At 46.5% G+C, this 18,223-nt stretch overlaps 1 protein-coding gene across 1 annotated transcript in view; it reads right to left on the reverse strand.

The window, feature by feature from the left end:
* Nucleotides 1-2,724, reverse strand: part of LOC123343650 (gonadotropin-releasing hormone II receptor-like) — a 28,714-nt gene extending 25,990 nt beyond the window's left edge. The window contains exon 1 of the mRNA XM_044978869.1: nucleotides 2,330-2,724. The gene's annotated coding sequence lies outside the window, so the exon portion shown is untranslated. The remainder of the gene's footprint in view (nucleotides 1-2,329) is intronic.
* Nucleotides 2,725-18,223: the final 15,499 nt, after the last annotated feature.

Genomic DNA, 18,223 nt, shown 5'->3' on the forward strand with positions numbered 1-18,223 from the left:
GAAAGCCCCTGGCGGGCTGGGCCGGTTTGTTTGCCTGCCGCAGGTCCAGCCGATCGCAGCTCCCACTGGCCATGGTTCGCTGCTGCAGGCCAATGGGAGCTGCTGGAAGCGGTGGCCAGTACATACCTTAGCCTGCGCCGCTTCCCGCAGCCCCCATTGGCCTGGAGCAACAAACCGCCGCCAGTGGGAGCCGCGATCGGCCGGACCTGTGACACGGCAGGTAAACAAACCGGCCCGGCCCACCAGGGGCTTTCCCTGCACAAGCAGCGTCCCAAGTTTGGGAAACACTGGTCTAGTGGACCAGCCCCTAGTGCAGGGGTTCTCAAACTGAGGGTCGAGACCCCTCAGGAGGTTGCGAGGTTATTACATGGGGGGCTGCGAGCTGTCAGCCTCCACCCCAAACCCCGCTTTGCCTCCAGCATTTATAATGGTGTTAAATATATTAAAAAGTGTTATTAATTTATAAGGGAGGGGTCACATTTGCTATGTGAAAGGAGTCACCGTACAAAAGTTTGAGAGCCACTGCCCTAGTGGGAGAGATTATACATTTGGCCAACACTGCGGTGAGAAGCAGGGAGCCACCACAGAGTTAAGCTCCAGCCATGCAGAAACTAGTGCAAACATTGCCTGATTTTGTCCAGAGAAGTTGTTTTTTTGGGACTCTTGCTGGAGCCCTGAAATGGAACAGTAAATAGTCCCAACTCGTCTGAGGACACATTTATGACTCCTGCGCTGCAGAAATTGTGTTCAGTGGATAATAAGGAGGACATGATCTATTGGGTGTTTATGTCACAAGATGGTAGGGAGGCAAGAGTTTATTTTCCAGAGTGGTAGAAATGTCTGTGATCAAAGGAAATATTTGAGCACTAAGGCATACTTATTCCACAAGGCTCTCTCTGTTATTGTACCTCAGTTCCCATCTGCAGGGAACCCTGTGGTAATTATTCTTTCGCCTCGCCTTCGTTAAGACCCACAACACACTTGGTTTCCAAGGCTGATATCATAATAAGGAAAAATTGTAGCAGAGGGTCATATAAACATATACAACGCCTGACATTCAGAAATGCTTTGGGAGCTGGACAGGGTGTGTGGATTTCAGTCTGGATTAGGGTTACCAGGGCTCAGAGTCTGGGTAAGAGGCAGAAGCAGGTCTAGATTCTGAGTTAGCCAGCAACAAAATCTCATGAGATTTCAACCCCCAAACCGTGAGAATTTCACACCATCAGTTGCTCTTGTGAGATCACCACCTGGGCCATATTCAGAAGCAGACCCCTTCTGCTCTGCAATCTAATCCAGAAAGGGTGGGGATCCCCATACAAACATCCCATCCCTGGAATGTATTTGGGCGGAGGGGACACAGAGATGGTACGTCTTCACTGGAGAGTTAACTCGGGCGATCGGCACCGGGTTCGCTGAGCCTGGGTGTGAGCAACCCCACTGCAAAGCCAGACTCGAGTGACCCTATCCTCCCTGCTGCCTCACTCCCCCGTGTGAGTCACTGGGACTTGGGGACACACCCCAGAGTTCTGCACTGAGCTTTCCCAGTACATTGTGGGAGAAATTAGCTGTCTTTCTAGGCATGTGGGGGAATGATGGGCAGGCTTTGGAGGACTATGAGCACTCGAGTCAGGGCCGGCTTTAGGAAGTGCGGGGCCCAATTTGAACAGTTTTGACGGGGCCCCGGCAGGGATGACTAAAAAAATAAAAATAACATGTAAAAAAAACACATGGGGCTTGTACTCACCGGGCAGTGCTCCGAGTTTTCGGCGGTGGGTCCTTCACTCGCTCCAGGTCTTCGGCGGACCTGCTGCTGATGTGCCGCCGAAGACCCAGAGCACTGCCAGGTGAGTAAAAATTAGAAAGGCGCCTCTAGCCGGGGAAGGGATTCTCACTGGGCATGGGGATGAATTACGTCTCAGGATAATATTGTGAGGCTCAGTGAATGTTCCAAAGGGCTTTGAGATCCTGGCCTGAAGGCTACTCTGAAAGCACATTCAGATCATTCACTGGCTCACACAGGGTTTGAACACAGATCTGGGTGACAGGCCAAAGCTTCCCCAACTCCAACAAGTTCTATGGACCACAGAAGCAGTCCGAGTGGCTTGAAAACCTCTATACACCTTACCAGCCCGCTGCCATTTGTCTTACATCTCATATGGGTAATCAGAACCACAGGCACACATCAAAACTAGAGATGGGCCTACCCCCTAGACCTGGACATCCCTGAGGCTTTGGGATGCTGACCAGGCCCATCTACGACGGAAACAGTTCTCCAAGCTGCTGTTATAACAATCCCTGGGCATGAGACCCTCGTGGCAGCTCCGCCTACCTGCAGTGCAGAACATGCGCCTTTGTTACAGTCTGTACCTCGCTGGCTCGGCCAGGCTCATGAGACCACCTATCTGAACGGCTGAGTCACCACTGAGGCTCATTTCGTTTTCCTTCAGCCCAGAGGAGCCTGGCAGGGAAGAACTGTGGCCTACCCGCTCTTCGGGAGTTCTGCTTCCAGGCAACCACCGGGCCTGGCTAGGATATGGATCAGGATTCAAGCTGAGTTCTCAGGCAGACACCTGTCACTGCTTGTGGACGCATCCCAGCATTGTAGGCAGGAGGGCAGGTGACTTCTAGCCCATGTGGAATCCCCTGTCAAACTGTAAAAGGCTCATATGGCCCCTAAAAGGCCATGAAAGGGTTAATGGTTGGAAGATGAGCTAAAAGGGTAGTAACATGGTCACAGCTGCTCTGTACATTTCAGACTTGCTTACCTCACAGAGAAGGGCCCTGTCTGAAACCAGACAGCTAGATGTAAGCGTTGGGGGAGCTTGGGGCCTGGCCTGAGCTTTGTGTCTAGGGCCCGTCTCTGGCAGGCAATGCAGCAAAGCGACTCTGTCCCATTGCCGATACTCTGGGCCAGCCGTTACTCTGCCTTGAGTTTCTGTGCTTATTGTTAAGAAGCAGTGAGAGTTACACGGGGCAGATCTCTGCTAGGCTGGATGGACCAAATGCAGTGGCTGCCAAGACCCCACTTCAGGAAACTGGGAATCCCATAGATGCTGCCAGTGATTAGGGTGGCTACCCAGGCCCCTTCTTTCCCGCTCTGCAAACTCCTGCTGACTGTTGCAGAGGTTTTGCAGTGTTGGCACTAACTGCTTTGGTGTCCTAAGCAAGTTTGGGGTTTGGTCTCCTTCCCCCACCCAATTCACTTGAAGCACAGGCCAAATCACAGAACCTCCAGGCCTCGGTTTCCCCAGCAGTCAAGCAAGGATTATAATATGTGCCTGCTTCCCAGGGGCATTGATTCATTACTGTCTGCAAAGAGCTTTGAGGGGCTTGGAGATCTTTGGATGTTACAGAAATGCAGAGGGTTATTAATGATCCTCCTTTGGCCTCATGCTCTCGTTCTAGAATCCGTTATACCAGCTGCAGCAATGCTTCAGAGATAATCCCACAGATGCCATTACAAAGCTTTGTGGGAGGACGCTGGAGCTCACAGAGCACCTGTTGAGCAGAAACAAGGAAGCAGAAACCTTGTGGCTGACAGGCCCAGTCTATGGGTGAGCGATCATGATAGACCCAGGACACTTTCCAAGCAGTGCCACCTACTTAACCTGTGTCTAAGGTTGCTGTTTACCATCAGGCACCAGATTCCCTTAAAGATCTCTCTGCAGGTTCCCAGGAAAAAGGATGGATGGTGCTGCTGACACAACTCTCACCATATCTCTAGTGTCTCCAATGAACACTTTTAAGGAGAGCGGATAACAAAAGGGTTTTATATCTTTGGACCACTGTGGATTGCTCCTTGCAGCCAGTGATAGTTTTCTGGGGTCCAGATTGATTCTTTCCTGACCTGTGCGTCCCCACCTTTGCATAAATTCTTACGTGGAAAGTGACACACAATGAGCCAAATTCTACTTTTGCTTACACTGGAGTAAACCCAGAGCAGCTCCAGGTGACTTCATGCAGCTACTATGGTCACATTAGTGAAACAGAGCCATACGGGGTCCATTGGATCCAATTACGGCGATAGTGTTCGCCTGGAGCAATTGACTGTAATGGGAGCAGGACTGAGCCGGTAGGGCCTGATCCAAAGCCCATCTTTCCAATGACTCGAGTGGCTCTGGCTCAGGGCCCCAATGAGCAGGAAACCATCAAACTCATCCATTTCTCGCCATTCCTCGTTAACGCAGAAAACACAATCGGGGCCTCTGCTTTCTTTGCTGCGACTTCCAGAAATGCAATTCCAAACCTTCTGGGGAGAAGGGAGTGTCTTTTAATGTCAGTGTCATGTTTTTACACGTCTGGGGGCCGTTTGCTTTCTGCTGTATTGGAAAACTATCCCTACCCAGAAGGCCTCCAACCGTCCTTTCATCAAGTGTAAGGTTACCTCTGACGTACAGATTTATCAGCTGTCTGTGCATTGCGTGGCTCAATTCATCCACGAGGATTTATGGGGATGCTGAAAATGAGCTTTGCGGTGAGCAGATTTATGGCCACAACAGAAGCTTTAGAAGTGAGGAAACTCCTGCAGTATAAAAACACTTCCCATTAATCCATATCCTTCCTAATTCAATCATGGCCATCAAAATGAGCCCTTCCGTTCTTTTACGGAAGTTGGTAAATTAAACAGGAGCAAGTCAACACAGTAATTCAATGCCCTTTCACCGGAATGCTGTGAAAGATCAAATGAGGGAATATGTAGCTACTGTACAGCAGAGAAATCAAAAGTCCAAAGAAATTACCAAGCCCAGGAGATTACCAAAGACTGAAATACTCAGTGCAAACACCAACCATATGCTCATAAAATAAAATGCTTTATTAAGAATTTCAATAGCCTGAATGTTCATTCAAGCATTTCTCTGTGGAATGATGATATATAGCACCTTTGTGCAAAGATCTCAGTGTGTTTTTCAGACACTGATGAATTAAGCCTCATGGCTAGAGATGAGTCCAGAATAGATTCCAGTTCCAGATGCGACAGAGTCTGGGGTGTTTACAATCTGGGGTTTGGAATCCTGGTGTTATGGTTTGGGGCCGTTTCCACTCACAAACACCCCTGGAAGCTGATACTTTAAGTATTATCATCCCTGTTTTACAGATGGGGAAACTGAGGCACAGAGGTGTCACCAAGCGAACTGTGAAGCAGTGGCAAAAACAGGAATAGATTTCAATAATTATGGCACTTAGTCCCTTGATCTAACTCCTAAGCCACACCACCTTTTCTGTTTCCTTTCATCCACAAATTAGTTTCAGCCTGGGCAACAGCAGTGCAAACTTCTCCACACAGCCTCACCAGCATGCCATCCTGACTCTAGGAGTGAGAGGGGAATTCATTTGCCCTGCTCATCCGCCTTGGCCTTCTGATGAGATTGCCAGGAAGGAAAACAATTATTGGCATAAACTGGGTTCCTTGGCAAACTAGTGGCTTTCTATCCCATTGCTGATACTCTGGGCCATCCAAAAAGGTTCTAATTTAACATAGAGGTTTAAATTTATGCCTGGTGTAGCTCCATTTAAGTCAGTCAAGTCATACCAGGGATAAATTTGGCCAAGCATGTTTAATTTGTTAGTAAACACTCATCTTCTTTTGGACCATTTCTGCATGAAATAAAGTACGGTGTCAAGATTCAGCGAATGTTGTGCTGTATTTCAGAACACTTCGAGACTTTATCAGCTACGGCCCTTTTCTTTGGCAGATTCTAGGTGAATTGCCTAATCTAGCCATTTGTTTCTAGCCCTAAAACGCCTCCATCTGTTCTCGTGTGTTAGTAACCTAGTACAGGATTCCTAATTTCTCACACACCAGAGACATCATCAAGCCAGCCTCAACTTCAGACAACGATGACTGAAAAGGTGAGCCCCTACTCCGTATCCACTAGGTACTTCAATCTGGACGGCGGTGTCTCACACTTTAGACATACAGATTGTCTAATGTTTGCCTAAAGCTTTATTCCCACATCCTGCTCGTAATAAAATGCTCTGAGTATGAGAGTCAGAAGTTCTCTCCGTTCACTTAAAGCAGAGAATGTTTTATCTGGGAGGATGGCACCTGAAAGCCTTATTTCCAGAGGTAAACGGCTTTTCTAGCTGTGTGGAGCAGCTGTGCTGACCAGGCCACCTGCTGCTTTAACTCCAGTACTTCAACAGAGGTGTGGAATTCCACACAGGGCTCTAAATGACCCCACAGGAAGAATTTAGTAGCCTGACTCCCATTCAAAAAGTGCAGTTCATATCCACTCACTGCTGGTGGCCATTTCAGGGTCACACCTGTTTCACTGTGTGTACCATCAACAGAGCCGGCTCCAGGCACCAGCTCACCAAGTAGGTGCTTGGGGCGGCCAATGGGAAGGGGCGGCATGTCCGGATCTTCGGCGGCAATTCGGCTGGAGCCAGCCCTGACCATCAAGAAGGTAGTATTTCTGGCTTTGACACTTTCCCTCCTAGAGCATTAAACTGAATGAACAATGGTCTACATGGAATTGAAGGCAGCTCTAGATTAAATATTTAAAAGGCACCAAAAGGACATTCTCCCCACCACACACACCCCCCTCACACTGCCCAGCTCTCAAAGTAAACAAGACAGATAAATGGCTTTGTCACAATGGGCCAAACCCTGAGGTCCTGCCTTAGGCCAACCACCCCTGGGAGTCACGGGGAGTTGGGCTGAAGCAGGACAGAAGCCAAACTAAAGGCCACATCCTCCCATGGAAGAGAATAGCCCCCAGCTTACAGAGTCTCCTATGAATTCTGTCATTGAGGATGGGAGGCTGCTCCCACTGGGCCTTGGAGGACATGACGGCTTCAAGCCTTGTGTTTCTAGGACTCCCCAGAGCACAGATGTCTTTGCTCCACTGAGGGAGAAGGCACTTAAGTTAACACAGCCACAGGTTTGCGGGAAGCAAGTACCCAGCTAAATCCAGTTGGTTCCCATGCCCCACCCCCTCCAGCACCTGTTGTATTAACTTTCTCAGTGTGTGTGCATGGGGGGGGAGTGATACACTTTCAGCTTTCCCCTCCTCTTGCCTTACAGATCACTGCCAAGGACAACCTACAAGGCCCAAGGCAGGAAGGATGGTGCCTTGGGGGCAGACACAGGAGAAGGGAACACACAGAGAGCACGCAGCACCAATGATCAGGATGAGAGCCGAACCCTTACTTTTAACAAATACAGTTTCTGGGTTTGGGTTTTCAATAATCCTGAAATATCAAAGAACCCTTCCAGTTCCAGTGGAGCTCAGCACGGCACTCGCAAGGGAAACCTCCTGCCCCCTCACATCCAGCTTTGTCATTTCAGTGCTTGGCTGCTGGAATCATCCTCTGGAATGGATGTTCCAGACACAGGACTGTTTGCTTTGGAGGAACCAACAATGGATTATCTTATACACACAAGACTCCAGGAACAACTCAGAGCACCAGACGACACTGAGGCAATGAGGGCTGGACGTGGGGAGCAGCTCTCTGCGAGAACGGAAGGGACATTTCTGGAGCTAGACAAGCCGTGTGTGTGAATAAGGGATGCTTATGAGGCTTTCAACATTGTAGCATGAGACCTGGCACCACGTTTATTTTGCTGTATTTCTTAAATGCCGTCCCGACAGGATTTTCGAAGATAATTGAGCAATGGAATGTCCTGTTCTGCTAAGACTTCTTGGCTGTCAGAAGCGATGTCTAAACAGCCGAAGTGGAATTCTGGAGCACAGCCCCACAGGGCAAACAGAAACTGTGTTTGTTCATCATCTGGCTTTGCAGACCTACTTATCTGCCTCAGCACATGGTGCTCGCTGTGAAACTGCACTCAGAGAGGTCACCCATCCAGTTCCGTCCGCTGAAATTCACTGGCACTGACTTTGGTGACACAGCAAGGTCCAAAGGATAGGGCGAGGGTCAGGAGACCTGCTTCTGACACTGATTAGCGTGTGATCTTGGGCAGTTCCCTTCACTGTGCCTCTGTCCCCTCTCACCCTCTGTCTTGTCTATTTAGACTGTAAATTCCTTAGGACAGAATGATGCCCTACGTGTACGTACAGCACCTAGCACAGGGGGGCCAGGATCCTAGTTGGGGAGTCTGGGCACCACTGTAATTCACCTAATAATAGCAACTACAACTATGCATTGGCTGGGTTCACCTTGTAAGCCTAGGCTCAAAGGTTTACAACACTACCCAGACAGGGGTTTAGCCAGCCCATGGGCCCTACTGGTTTATATGGAGACGACATGCTGGCTGATGTCCCATCACAGGCTTCTTCCTGGTGGTCTCTGCACAATGCTGGGGATGGAGTTGTGCAGTACATCAATGTGTTACAAATCCTGTCAGTCACATATGCATTCTGTAGATTTCTAGAGGTTTTTCTTTTGGGGGGATGGGTGGGCAAGGGAGGCAGGGTTTTGATGCCAGTGTGAGGCTCAAGGTAGATCTCAGAACTTTGCCGTGACTTGGTAAGAAGTCCACTGGGCACTCCTTCCTCTCCCGGTTAGCTCGCTGCAAAGAATGATCAAGGCACAGTGAAAGGAATGCTGCTGGTCTGTCCAGCATTCGTCGTCTTATCAAAACACGTTCCTGGCCAGACATTTGTTAGGTTTCTTAAACAGGACCAGATTTGCCAAAGGGCTGAGCACCCTAACAGGGCCGGCTCTACAGTTTTTGCCGCCCCAAGCAGCGCGCCGAATTGCCGGCGGGGGCAGTCCATGTGCCCTTAGGGCAGCAGGCGCGTTTCCGCGGTGGCAGCAATTCAGCAGCAGCTTAGAAGCTGCTGCCGAATTGCCGCCACCGCGGAAACGCGCCTGCCGCCCTAGCGGCGCACGGACTGCCCCCGCTGTCCGGGGCGGCAATTCGGCGCGCTGCTTGGGGGCAAAACAACAGGGACTGCCGCCCCTTGCAGATTGCCGCCCCAAGCACCAGGTTGGAACGCTGGTGCCTGGAGCCGGCCCTGCACCCTAAACGCCCCCTGAAGTCAACAGAGGTGCAAGATGCTGCCCATAATTTTCACAGCTTCTATATTTCCCTTAATCTGTGACAAACTATGGAATCTAACCTATGAAATGGGACAATTTTGTCCTTGATTTCTGGTCTCTCCCTTCTACTCTCTCTTTCCTCCTTACTCTTTTCTGCATCTCTCTACATTCTCCTTCCTATCTTCTTCTCTTGCTTGTTAGAACCATCTGAAGGATGGCCAGAGAAAACATCCTAAAAATCATACTGTACCAGTGCACTCCCCTCTTGAATACCATAAGAATTGTAATTTCTCAGAGTATTTTCCAAACGAAAAAAGGCTTCAGACTTCAGCCAAAGATCCCATATTTTCAGCCCGGCTTCTCAGCTACCAGGTGAGTAAATCTTCTACACCCTTCTAGATCCACATTCAAACTTTGCGGGCCAAGCCCAACTCTGGCTTTTATTAAATTAAAAGATGCAGCTACGATTTCGCTGATGGTTCAAACTAAAATCAGTCTCTCTTGTCAAAATGTATTTTGCCTCCACCACAAGAGCACACTGGTTTGCTGTGGTAGGGTTGCTTTTGAGTCCTGGGCTGCTGGCACGGATTAATTTATACACAAAAGAAAATGCACTGATACACGTCTTTAAAATTACTTAATGAATATCACAGTATGGCACAGAGGCACTTAAATACTGGCAATTTATAAGAGCTAATCTATAGTGTTTGAAAGCAATTCTTCTCTGGCTTTTTTATACAGTATAGTTTATAATTTTATATGGCACACTGGTAACACAGTCTCACAAATTGCTGCACAGAAAGAACCCGTCTACAGCTTCAGTCTAACAAGTGTTGTGCTGCCATCCCACTCCCTGTAGCTCAGGGGTTCTCAAACTGGGGGCTGTGACCCCTCAGGGGGTCATGAGGTTATGATGTGGGGGGTAACAAGCTGTCAGCCTCCACCCCAAACCCCCTTCACCTCCAGCATTTATAATAGTGTTAAATATTTAAAATATTTTAATTTATAAGGGGGGTCGCACTCAGAGCCTTGCTATGTGAAAGGGGTCACCAACACAAAAGTGAGAGAATCACTGCTGTAGCTGGTGTGGAGGCTATAGCTGGAGAGAGGATTTCCTGCCCCTTCCCACCATTATCCCTGCTGCTGCAATAGCCCCTTGGGTTGTCAGGGTGTAGGAGCAGCCTTCAGGCTGCTCTAGCTTATGCCAGGAAACCAGACTGGCCCAGGATCAAGGGAGCGCAAAGGTATATTAAAGCCATTTTTGCCATGGAATGAATTCACTGTTTCTTGCAAGCAGCACCACAATTGTATATTTAGATGGCCACGTGTTTATTTTATTTTCTCTTGTGTGTTATTTCCTGTTGTGTCCAAGCATTGGCCTGTTTCGTGCTAGACAATGATACACAGGTTGGCATGTTAAAAATTAGAAATAAAGAGTTCATAAAAAATAAAAAACTGCTCTATTCTTTACTTCTTCCTTCTGTCACTTCAAGAGAGAACACTGGGTTCTTCTTTATTCTTGGCAATACTCACCATCTGCAAATCCATTTTAAAGAGGCACTATGAAATAACCAGATGTTGACCTTGAAGCACAGTATACACATTCATCATCTGCTTGCACACATGGTCACTCCTGAGCCCTGGCCTACTTTGAAACTTCACTGCTGTTTCCTTCCATGTTGGTTAGGAAGGTGTTGATGAGGGTAGAAGATTAAAACTCTAACTGATCTGTGCTGAAACATCATCACCAGCACTTCATAGGCAAGCCATTGGGAAAACATATGCAAGCTGTGAGGCCCAGACTTGGTGTCACTAGCAGGTTGTTCCAATCCTTGCATCTCTGCCATGCCTGCGAGGCTGGGTCTAGCTCTAGGATGCCAAGAATGGTGGATGTCTGGGTTTGGGTCATGCCTGGATTGACCTGTTCTCAATAAACAAACGTACACTGCATGTAAACGTACACGGCAACTCTTTCAAAGTGACTTAGGCAACAGCTTCATTGTTTTACTGTTACTGTAATCAGCCTCTGGACCTTCTGCCTTTTCCTTGCATTCATATTCATCAAATTGGTCTCTCAGGTCTTGCGTGTATGACTTCAAAGATTGGATGATGATGACAACAGACAAGTTCACATCTCCTTTTTGATATAGTCTTGCCTGTTTCACTGAAACAGATGAGAATGTCATGCCAAAGAATCGTCACAAATACTGTCTCCAGCTTGTCCGTTTTTTACTGAGATTTTGACCATCATGCATAGTGTCTCTTGGCTGATGGTAGGTTATCGTTGGCCAAAGAATCAAGAGTTGCTTGAATCCCTTCACAGACATCACACGGATCCTTTGCTGCGTCAGCATGAGCTGACCACTGAGTGTTAGACAAGTGCTTCACCACCATGTAAAGACACCAACGCATTCCAACGATGAGTAGATGAAGCAAAACATTTGTACAATCTTTGCGTAAAGTCGAAGTATGATACAACTTGCATGCTCCATTCTTCTTCTTCTGTGTGGCATTCACTTTCTACTCCCCAGAGTTTCACTGTAAATTTACGTTTGAAGAAATCCAAACATCTCTAAGAGAAATAACTGCAAGTTGAAGCCACCAAATTTTCACATGGTTTTGCATCAAAACCTCAAATTTTCCCCAGTATGAATACGAAAGCACAACATGACCTGCATTTCCTCAAAAACTGGCACCAGATGTGCTTCAAAGGGTCACAAAGCTTTCAATAAACCCAGTCTGAGGTGAAAACAAGAACCTCAGTCAAGAGACCACTGCCTACCACGCTCACCAGTATTGTCTCATTGTTTCTTTGTGCTCTCCCATCTGTCTGTCTGTATTCACCTGTTCTCTTGTGTTTTATACTTAGACTGTAAAATCCTGGAGCAGGAAATCATCTTTTCATTCTGTGTTTGTACAATGCCTAACACAGTGGGGGCTGTTGTCATAATTGGCCCTACAACTTTACCCTAATTGTGAGCTCAACTGATAAGAAGTACCGGTACATGAAAGCTCATAAGATGTCACGATGACCTATAATAACAAATGTTGATGGAAAAAGGCACGATAGGGAGACACCGACACTGAAAGAGTCCAAACACAAAGCCCTACTGATATAACTCAAGGTCTGTGGTAAGATCATGCTTGGTAAACAAGAAAAGTGTGGAACCAGAAAACAGTGAGCCCTAATTGGTGGACAAAACAATGAGGGGGTGGGCTATTCTGCCCACCATTTCCTTTGTGGGTCCTTAAAGAAAGAGACTTTGGCTTCACCATTATGGCTGCCTCTCCTACCATTTTCTGGAATGCCAGGCCTTCATCAACCTGATGCCGAGAGATGGCCTGAGCAGACCAGGCCAGAGAGAGGGACCCAGATGACATTGCTACTTCTACTGGCTCCAGCTGAATCCCAAACACCACCTGGGATGAAATAAGATCAGACTTTAACAACAACAGGTCCAGCCCATTTCAACTAACTTCTTCTCTTACCATCAGTTATTACCATCTTTGATACCATCTAAGAGACTGACAAACATGGTGGGTTTTTTTCCCTTCTAAGGACTCTTACCAGCTAAAGAAAAATGGAATAAGGGATGTTGTTAAAATGAAAGCCTTATTTAATACTTTGCATTTCAAATACTTAAATGATTTCCCTTCTTTTCTTTATCTTTAATAAAAGGTTAAAAGGATTTGTAATGGGGTGTTTGCCATGGTACCAAGCAGGCTGAGGTCTCTGTATGCCAAATCCCGGACCTTGTTTAACACAGTTTAATGTTGGACAGAGTCTGGGTTATGTTCAAACCTTTAGCTCATATATTCCATCTAAATGAATACCACAGGTACTGGTTGATGACTAGAGCTCCTAGGGGTTACAACAATCAATATACATCACAAATAAAATAACAACTGTGCCTCTGTGGTTCCATATGAATATTTCACACATGGTGGCTAAGAAAAAGTGTTGCCCTCATATTTTTTTTTTCCGGAACCTGCTTTTAATCCACGGCGTGGTGCATTACAACATGTTGAGAAGTCAGCAATGAGTCAGGGACCATCCTCCCCTGCTTGTTTTGTTATAATTATCCTGCAGTATTTTGTTTTGGAAACACTGATATGAGACATGATTCCTGAGATCCCAGGGTACCATGCTTTTATTCTCTTAGAACCTTAATTCCTAATTTGCTTGGCATTTTAGGCAAAGCCTGCCAGAATTATAGTTGTAGCTTAAAATTAATCTTTCACCAGCCACAGATTCTCAAACTCCAACAGTGCTTTTAACACTTCAGTGGGAGGTTTTACATCTGTTACATAAATGATGTATGTAAAACTGAATAGTATTTAACCATGGTCCACAGTTTAACTCATAACCAAATCCTTCCAGTGGGAAATGTCTGGTCATTCCTTGACTCCTAGTCACAGCCTGTAAATTCTCCTTTGTGCAATAAAAGCAAACTACTGTAGTACATTTTCTGGATCTTTTCCAAAGATTTTAGGCAGCTGGGCCTTGACTTTAAGCTGAAGGATTGTTTGTTTTAAGTTACAAAATAATTTTGTGCCTGAAAGGTTTGATGATGGTTCAAACCTAACAGCGAACGCCCCTGGGACTCTATGACATCTCCAAGACTGAATATATAACATGGAAAACATTGCTAGGGGCTGGGGCATCAAACAAGATTTTTTTTAAAAAAAGTCGACATTAGTTATCCCTGTAGAATGGTTGGGTAACTCCAAGAAGTCAGGTGGTAAATGAAATCAGAACTCCCAGCATCTTCTTCTAGAATGGATTTAACTTTATTATAAAACAAATGTGTTAGTCTCTAAGGTGCCACAAGTACTCCTGTTCTTTTTGCGGATACAGACTAACACGGCTACTACTCTGAAACCAGTGTTTGCTGTGGAATCAAGTGGGCAATTAGGCACAGATCAAAGGTATTTAGGTGGCTCAATGTCAATGGGTGCCGAAATATGTGTGAAGATCTGGGCCTTTGTTACTTAAAATCCTGTATTCTCCTTTTGCATAAAGATGCAGGAGGGAGGAATTTACAGAGAAATCCACACATCAGCAGAGGGAGTTTAGCAGCAAATCCCTATGCTAGGCTGGCAGTGTGAATGGGAATGTAGCCAGCAAAACAAGAGTAGGTGCTCAGATACCATGGTTATGGGTGCAGCATAAGAACCAGAACAGAAAAGAATAAGATTTAGATTAGCAGACTCATTGCCTTGGGATGTTGTGATAGCCAAAAGTATAATTGGGTTAAAAAAAGAACTAGATAATAGATCCATCAATAGCGATTAGCTAAGATAGTCAGGGATGTAACCTCATGCTTGGGATGATCCTAAACCTCTGATTGCCAGAAGCTGGGTGTGGGAAAAAAGGGTGGATCTCTCTAAAATTGCCCTGCTCTATACACTCCCCCTGAAGCTCTGGTACTTGTCACTGTTGGAGAATTTATCATGCAAAATTCAGATAAATACATTATTGTTTTACAATTAGTTATACTCCCTACATCAAATCATAGAAGTAACTGTGTAGGAAACCACACAGCCTCCTGAGAGTTAATCCACAGTAGCAAACGGGAAGGGGAGTGAAGAGGAGCAGGTGGCCTGGCATGGAAGCTGAGCAGACAAGCCCCTTAAGCCCTAGGCAATCTCTACAGACCACTGGATGCATCATCCCTTTAGCCTCAGGAGGAATTCTGGCTTTGGACTGAATGCTAATTCAGGGAGAGATGAAGTTTCAATTAATTCCAGCTTTAAAATTAACAGGTGAAAAGCATTAAGAAGAAAAAAAAAGAGGATGAAAAAATGTCCATTTCATTCTAACACATTCCTCTGTCTGAAATACTGAATTAATTTGTGCTGGTTGAAAATCCTAGAAACCGGAGACTCTGGAGGGACTTTGAACAGCGAGTTCAGATCTGGATTTAGAACCCGGAGCTGAAATTGTTCAAAGTTTGGGTGTTGTCCTGATTAGGGGCTCCTATTTGGACCACTGAAGATATAGTGTGACATTTGGTTCTGGAATGAGATCTGGAGCCCAAAGTTCTTCAGATCCGTGTCCGCTAGAAATGGGTTAGTTTGCACAATAAAACACAGAGAAGATATTTGACTAAGAAAACTCCCAAGTATCCCTCACACAAAAAGAGTAAACAGTGAAAGCTAAAACCTATCTTATATCACAAATAGTCTTTCTCACACAGCCTCAGGAACTACAATATTAGAAATGAATGAATTGTAACCCACAAGAATCACGTATGTGTAGTAAATAGTATACATACAAGTTTTATGTCCTCAGTAGACGTCAGCCACTGGAGGGCGACATGGCACACATTAGAGACAACAGTACCTTAGCTTTTACAAAAGAAGTTAACCATTACATGGTGACACGATCCTACACACTCATACACTGCTCTGCCATTATTTATTATTATTTATGGCAGAAAACACACATAACCTGTTGGAAGACAGGCAGGCATACAAATACAGTGCATTATTATATAGACATCATAGCAGTCTTGGAGAATGTGAGGATAAACCACACTGGACAGACCCAGGGACAGCCACATATCATGTTTGTTATCAGCACATCACACATTAGAAATACTCAGCTCTTGTCTGGCTGTGTGGCTTACAACTCTGAGGATGCATGGTAGCAAAGCAACATCTCCCTGCCAAGCTGGAGAACTGATTATATCTTCCATATTCAGCTAGTGGAAAGAAGCTGAACTCCCTGTGGAGAAATACCTGTCAGGCTCAATCTCGGCATGCTACAGACCATGGCATTCAACATATCCCATGCACTGACCAGTCTGCCATTAATCTGGTGCAATGATTGCAGGTTAGTGATGGTGAAACCAGAGACCAATCACAAGGTCTGAATTCCATGGAGAATTGTTTTTAATGAACCTCTGCACTAACACGCTGGTGGTCTTTCCCCGAGCAATGTATGTATGTCTCCTGAACATTCTTTGTAGCCTCTCCAGCTGCCTTTATCCTTGACAGGAGAGGCTCAGACAAGAACAGCTGGAAAACCTCAAGCAGACAGGCCTGCGCCCGCAGCAGTCTAGTTTTAATATCCAGTTTAGTTTTCTTCACATGTTGAATAACCTTCTCCCTGTTTTGCAGAGAAAGTCTTTGTCATGCATCTTCCTGAAATAGTGACTCTTGGAATCCAGTGCAAAATATCCAGAGACAGTGACAGACACGGAGACACAACCTCGGTATTGGCATACCTCCCAACCTTGTGTCATCCGCAAATTTTATTAGCGCACAATCACTTTTTGTGTCATTAATGAAAATGTTCAGTAACACTGGTCCTGTGGTAGGGTCTTCGGAGGGCTGGGTGGCCTAGTGGTTAGCATCCACTCGGTTGTGGGAGAGTGGCTGGCGAGCCTGGGTCCACCCATTCCACTAGGCTACAACCCAGAGCCCTAGGAGGGCTAGGAGCGTTGACCCCGGGAAGAGGCCTGGGTGCACCCTCTGAGTTACCCTCCCTGGGTCACTTCCTACCATGGTTTCTGCTTCTGGTGCCAGATAAGGAAAAATAAAAAGGAAGCCAAACCGTCGGGCCCAGCATATACTACTTCAGGGAGGTGTCTCTCGCCCAATAGTTCTCAACTTGTCCAGACCCCGTCCCCCTTCCAGGAGTCTGATTTGTCTTGCATACCCCAAGTTTCACCTCATTTAAAAACGACTCGCTTCCAAAATCAGACATAAAAATACAAACGTGTCACAGCTCACCATTACTGAAAAAGGGCTGCTGACGATCTCATTCTTACCGTATAATTATCAAATAAATCACTTGGGATATGAATATTGTACTCACATGTCAGTGTGATACTTGAGCCTGGTTTTCACTCATGAGCCTTGTCATTCTGGGAGGCAGCGAAGCGACAGCAACAACTAGGTTTTTCTCCACGTTGAGGCTATTCCTCCTCTTGGGCCTGGCCTCAGAGGGCGGCAAGCAGGGCAACTGTCCGGGCCCCGTGAAGCTAAGTTGCTCAGGCTTCAGCTTCATCCCAGGGCACCAGTGAGTCTAATGCTGACTCTGCTGAAGCTCGAGTCCCGCTGCTTGGGGTGGAAGCCCTTGGGTTTTGGCTGCCTGCCCTGGGCTCCAGCGAGTCTAACCAGCACTGGTGACCCCCTTAAAAGGAACTCATGACCCACTTTGGGGCCTCAACCCACAGTTTGAGAACCACTGATACAGTATACGGAGCAGAAGCCTGCAGGCTAGGCCTGTTCTCCTCCCCAGCCTCCAGAGCTGGGTTGCTCCCTTTCCAACCCTGCCTCCAGTAGCCACATGGGCTGGAGGGGCAGGTCTAACTGGGCTCACTACTGTCCTTTTCCCCTTCTGCCCCAGTGTGGGGTTTGTATCCCCCATCACAGGTCCCTGAGGAACAACCCTAGTAACCTCCCTCCAGCCTAACCGTTCCCCTCTCAGTGTGACCCGTCGTAGCCTCCCCTTTAACCAGTTCCTTACCCACTTCTTGATTCTCTTCTTAATCCCCATTTTCTCCAATTTAACTAATAATTTTCCATGTGGTACGGTAGGAAATGCCTAACTGAAATCCAGGTAGATTAGATCCACTGCGCTTCCTTTGTCTAAAATAATCAGTGATCTCAGAAAAAGAAATCAGGTTGGTCTGGCACGATCTGCCTTTTGTAAAACCAGGCTGGATTTTATTCCAATTATCGTTTACCTCTGTGTCCTTAACTACTTTCTCTTTCAACATCTGTTCCAAGGCCTGGCACACAACTGAGATCAAACTAATGGGCCAAGAGCTTCCTGGATCATTTTTTTTTCTTTCTTAAATATAGGTTCTACAGTTGCAATTCTCCGGGCATAGGGCACAACCCCCGAGTTTATAGGCTCATTAAAAATCCTTGCTATTAGGCTGGCAATTTCATGTGCCAGTTCCTTTAATATTCTTGGATAGAGATTATCTGCTCCCCGCCCCCCGCCCCATTAAGGTGTTTGACTTCCACCTCGGATGTGGTCATTTCTACTTCCATGTCCTCTCTGCTACTGTCCCCAAGCTCCTCATTATTTTTATTGAAAATGAGGCAAAGTATTCGTTTAGATGCTGGGCCATCCCCATATTATATTTAGTCTCCACCCATCCTCAGTGCTTAGTAGTCTCACTTCTTCTTTCCCTACTTCATCACTCAGCTTCTGCCAATATCTTGGTCTCCTTTGGCGTGTTCTTCTTTCCAGCCTCAATTTCCCCTTCATTGCCTTCTCCAGCAAACGTCTCTGCCCCTTCTGCCTTGCCAC

Source organism: Mauremys mutica, chromosome 11 (genome assembly GCF_020497125.1).
Source record: "Mauremys mutica isolate MM-2020 ecotype Southern chromosome 11, ASM2049712v1, whole genome shotgun sequence".
Classification (NCBI taxonomy): domain Eukaryota; kingdom Metazoa; phylum Chordata; order Testudines; family Geoemydidae; genus Mauremys; species Mauremys mutica.